This window comes from Littorina saxatilis, unplaced genomic scaffold (assembly GCF_037325665.1).
Source record: "Littorina saxatilis isolate snail1 unplaced genomic scaffold, US_GU_Lsax_2.0 scaffold_1456, whole genome shotgun sequence".
In the NCBI taxonomy this organism is placed as follows: domain Eukaryota; kingdom Metazoa; phylum Mollusca; class Gastropoda; order Littorinimorpha; family Littorinidae; genus Littorina; species Littorina saxatilis.
The window spans coordinates 9,238-15,000 of record NW_027129001.1 but is presented as its reverse complement, the minus strand read 5'-3'; positions in this window follow the sequence as shown (position 1 = coordinate 15,000).

Below are 5,763 nucleotides of genomic sequence, written 5' to 3'. Positions count from 1 at the left end.
AAGTCGTGCGTCACCCGAAGAATTAGAGATTAATACAAAATAAAGTAGATGTGTACTGCCGGGCAGTACATACCCCAAGCGAAGTCGTCCATCTGTGTGTACATGATTCTCTCTCTCTCTCTCTCTCTCTCTCTCTGTCTTAAAATGTGTCATCGATGACGTGTTTTCATACTTGCTAATGCGGCAGGCTAATCATGACGTCAAATTGAAACTTCTTGAAGTCTCTCAGAAAGGGACATGAAAACCATGTGGGGGTTACTGGTTTGGGCTGAAAAAAAACCCAACTCCACCTAAAATTCAAGCGCCTATGGGGCTGAATTATGCAGCATAAATTGTGAAACATCAGGATATCTCACACTTTCAATTCTGCCATCATGTCAAATCTGACAACAAACCTACCCACAAAATGTCATAAATATCGGTGTAGAATTGAGACTTAACGGTTTTTAACTGCCAAAAATAAGTTTTTTTGACTGGAATAGTTTGTCTTGAAATTCAGTTTGGGACAACGGACCCACCCACTAAATTTCATAAAGATAGGTGAAAATTTAAATGTAACGGTTTTTAACTGCCAAAATTATGTTTTTCTTCTGGAAAAGTATGGAGTGAAAATCAGTTGGGGACAACGAACCTACCCACAAAATTTCATAAATATCGATGAAGAATTGAGATTTAACGGTTTTTAACTGCCAAAAATAAGGTTTTTTGTCTGGAAAAGTATGTCTTAAAATTCAGTTTGGGACAACGGACCCACCCACTAAATTTCATAAAGATAGGTGAAGAATTGAAATTTAACGTTTTTTAACTGCCAAAATTATGTCTTTCTTCTGGAAAAGTATAGAGTGAAAATCAGTTGGGGACAACGAACCTACCCACAAAATTTCATAAATATCGGTGAAGAATTGAAATTTAACGGTTTTTAACTGCCAAAATTATGTTTTTCTTCTGGAAAAGTATGGAGTGAAAATAAGTTGGGGACAACAAACCTACCTTTAAAATTTCATAAGAATCAGTGAAGAAATAGGATTTAACGATTTTTTAACGGCCTTTAAATCATTGGTGATGTCATCATAACCCAGTAGTTGTAGTTGTCGTCGTAGTTGTTGGTGTTGTTGTTGTCATGTTCGTTGTCGTGATTGTTGTTGTTCTCGTGTTGTTGTTGTTGTTGTTGTTGTTGTTGTTGTTGTTGTTGTTGTTGTTGTCGTCGTCGTCGTCGATGTCATTTGTTGTTGTTGTTGTTATCGTCGTCGTCGTCGTCATCGTCGTCGTTGTCAGAGGTTATTTCTAAAGATTTCATTGATAGTCTTTGTTCTCGTCACCAAGACTTGCTAAGAACAAGCTTGGAACAGCAAGAGTTCCAAGAACAAGATTAGAACAACTCATTACATCATTACCAGTACGTCATTTGTATTTAGAACACACTTTAGAAAAAAACTCTTCAGCTACAAACCAGTCACCCTCACATCACGCTGCCAAGCCGGGTGACACTGGAATACGCCGCGTCACCGCATGACGTCAAATGCATCAGCTGTTCGCAGTGAGTATCTCCAGAAAATCGCCTCTAACTTCTTCCAAATAACATATCATAACATTGCTGTTGTCTTCACTTTAGCATAAGGTGCTATAGTATCCTGGAATCGATTCATTTTGTTCCTCCGACATATGCGTGGCCCTCGAAGTAAGATTATGTACACTTTTCAAGCACATTCAGTGTAAATTTAGGCATTCCTCAGTTCGTATGGAAAAATAACCTCACGGACAAAGCTGCAGATACCTGGAGAGTAATTAAAGGCCATTTCAAGATACGCACGTCACTTTTTGTTATTCAAGTTGGTATACTTTGATCACAGTTCGTGAATTCATTTGGTCACCGAAAGATTTCACGGGTGTACGCCGCGTCACTCGCCGGGTGTCTGCCCGATCACTTTTAGCTTTGCCATGGGTGTGCGCCGCGTCAACAACTTTCGTTTCTACTTGGCCATAGTTTATCGTTTAATGGTGGTATTGCGTACTTTTTGATACAAGCTGAACTCAGGAAGTACATGAACTGATCCGTGTATGAGTCTTTTCCATTTCATTACAGATGGAATTGTCCGCTGTCACCCTTGATAGCTTCTTGGATGTAAGTACTGAAGAAACTGTTCAAACGCAACCACTTCAAGATCTAAGTGAGGCTATAGGCCTCCCAGCCATGACGTCAACGCCGACAAAGAAAACCCGAGTTCGGGAACTTTGCCAAGATTGTGGAAAAATCTTTTCACGAATGTCCAGTCTTAAAGAACACAGACGCATGAAACATGATTTTGCGCAAGGGCCAAGGTACTCCTGCCAACATGCCAAAACGTTTATGAATAGATCTGACTTTCACAGTCACATCAATGCTCACAGCGGTGTCAAGCCTCACCTTTGCGAAAAATGCAACGAGTCATTCCAAAACAGACGGAATCTCACCAGACATGTGTGTCTTAATGCCCCGAGAGCAGCTCATAACTGTAGCACCTGCGACAAAACATTTCATTCTACACACCTGCTTCATCAGCACATGCATTCACATGACAAGGAACCCCAGTTCGAGTGCTCCACGTGTCACAGAAACTTCAAGTTTCTCCAGGGACAGAAGCGCCATGAGAAGGGGAGATGTCCCATGACAAAAACAACAGTGAATGTATGCAAAGAAGATTAACTGCAAAGATTTCAGTTAGATTGCGATTGCTGTGATTTCTTTTGTTTATTTTATTTCTTTGTCAACAAGGAAGACAATCTGTATTAATCTGAGAACATTATTCCTTTGTTGGTGGGGAGGGGGACTTAAGTTTTAAAAGAGTAAATGCTGAAATAGCTAAAAGAAATCCTGCTTGTTTTCAATACGATCGTTTTACATTCGCTAGTTGTTTTAATTTTGATCGTTTCTTTTTTCTTTGAACACAACTGCAAATAGTTTCACTTTCTTTGAATTTATTACTGCTTCTTTCACTGTATCGGGAATAGACAAGACGCATGACACATCAGTAGTTTGGTGTGGTTGTCATAAGGCAGGAGAGGTTTTGTTTTGTCTTTATGTGTTTTATTATTTGCATCCCAAGAGCAACTTTCGTGTGTGCTTGGGGGGGGGGGGGGGAATCCATGACCAGATATGCTGAAACAAGAAAGAAAAAGATGTTATCTTTTGGGGATTTATAGAATGAACAAAGAGAGAGAGAAAGAGAGAGAGAGAGAGTTTTGAGTTGAGTCTGTCCACAATTACTGGAAAACACACAACTGCTGTGTTATGTTCTCTTGATCTTGCATAAAAGTGACAAAAAACATCCAGCTAAGTCATATTTCTGTGGAGAGCTGTTTTTCGCATCAAACTGCCACACACAGACCGACAGACACAGAGAGACCCAACTATATTATTTTGAAGTACTTGACGCGGCGCTCACCCGATCGGTGACGCGGCACACACCCATGAAAAAATAAAAAAGGATCCGGCGCACACCCGACAAAAACTTGGGTGACTTCAGAAATTCATGCAGTGTAATCAAACTACAGCACTATACGTCTCAACAAGTGACTGAACTATCAATAAATGACCATCGAACGTTCTCCGATTGTCTGCAGCTTAGTTCGTGAGCTTGATTTTCCATGAGAATCGTGGAAAACCTAGATTTAAACAGAATACGCTTGAGAACTGTGAATAATCTTATATCTACGTCCACACATGCGTCCGAGGAACAAAATGAATCGATTCCAGGATACTATAACACCTTATGCTAAAGTGAAGACAACAGCAATGTTATGATATGTTATTTGGAAGAAGTTAGAGGCGATTTTCTAGAGATACTCACTGCGAACAGCTGATGCGTTTGACGTCATGCGGTGACGCGGCGTATTCCAGTGTCACCCGGCTTGGCAGCGTGCACATGTCCGAGGTGTTTGTCTAAACCACTTACTGAAATGTTTTGAGGTTTAATGACCATACACATGTTGAACCGGTGAGTGTCTTCCGCTGCTTAATTCGCAAATAACTATTTTATTAAAGTCCGCTTGAAACGCTCAAAGATGAAATTCCATGTTAAAAAGTGACAAAAGTTTCACATTTTCCCGTTGTAACAGCTTCCGATGATATTATATGAAAATTCTGATCCTCTGAGAGGATTCCCCGAAACAAAATCAGTTTGTACGCCTAATTTTAATAGAATTGTCCAAACAGTGTCGCTAATATTGTGCTAAAAGATGAATTCTAGAACAATGTCCAGACAGACACCACTTGGCAAAAAAATTTTCAGTGCTGGGAGATGAAAAAAAAACTACCTCGCTACGCGCGGGCTCCGCCCGCGCTCCGCTTGGATAAGAGTTTGGAGTGGGATGGGGGTGGCTGCGAGTCGCCAAGCCTGTTAATCCCATTTATTGTCACTACAGTTTATCAAACGACAAAAAAAATATTTCAGGTGTAATTGAAGAAATTCAGTTCAAATGAAAAAGAAATGGAAATTTCTTTGCAGTCGCCACGTGTAAGACAGAATTGTCCACGCTGTTATCAGTTAAAAAGAGCAGTCAAAATAGGGTGAAGGTGCAATATAAGGCACCCTAATTTTGAGGGTCTATTGCTTCATACCTTTCTTCCGAGCTTTACTGCCAAAGCAACATGACGATTAAGGAGTATCTTGAGAATAATTCAGCACCCACGATATAAATAAAGCAGCATTAGAAATGTTGTTGTGTAAAACCAAAATGTTAAAACTGGTAAGGCAAGACAGATTGACCCGTTGTGTAATGCTAGTTGTTGTTTTAGTGATAATGTGATAATGTATATAAACATCTAGGGCTGTTTTCAGTATTTTTGATAACATGTTCTGTTTGATTAAGGGTATTGAGCTGGTATTTCCTTGTTTTCACTACCTATATTTTATTCATGTTTTTATTACTTAGTGGAAGAATCTTTTGTAATGTATGTTTGATGGTGTATGCTTTTAATTAAGCGTTGCTGACTATGAATGTAGATGTAAATGCTTGTATATAACTGTGTTTTAATTTTAAATGTGTCAAGCGCAAAGAGCATAATTGTAAAGTTATGATGTTGCGCTATATAAATGCTCATTTATTATTATTATGATTATTATTATTATTATTATTATTATAGTGGAAGGGGTGATTTTTTCCTTGGAGCACCACTTGTGTTTATTTCTGCAGTTGTTCCTAAGCTAGAGCCTGTGTGTTGTATCCCTAATGAAACGTTGTACACAAACAAGACAGAAACATGGAGGAAACTTGTGTGCGTTTTGTCCGTGAACCCAACCCATATTTCGTCCATCATAAAAATAAATTAAAAAAATTCTCAGAAAAGCGCAAAGAAAAGGTGCCTCAATATAGGATCATGCGTAATATAGGGAACCTTCCCTTACGTAGTGCCTCGAGAAAGTTTTCCTTGTTCACTCATGTAGTTCCTGTTCGTTGCTAGCAACCATTGGCCTACTGTTATGCCAAATATAACTAATGCTACAATCACTTATCATTTACTCTAATTACATTGTGAGCATAGAATTTTGCATACAATGGTCGTTACAGCAGTGAATGAGTCTCTTTCTAATAATATATAAGTCGTTTTTGGTCATGTTTTCCAAACGGGTAGGGTGCAAAACGACAATTTGTACATAACGAAACGGCATGTCAAAAGTTTAAAACGGTTACCTTTAATAAACAGGAGCATAAAGCTTCATAAAAGATTACTTTTTTTTTTTTTAAAGGTCACTATATATTAAGTACGATTTTTATGAAATACAA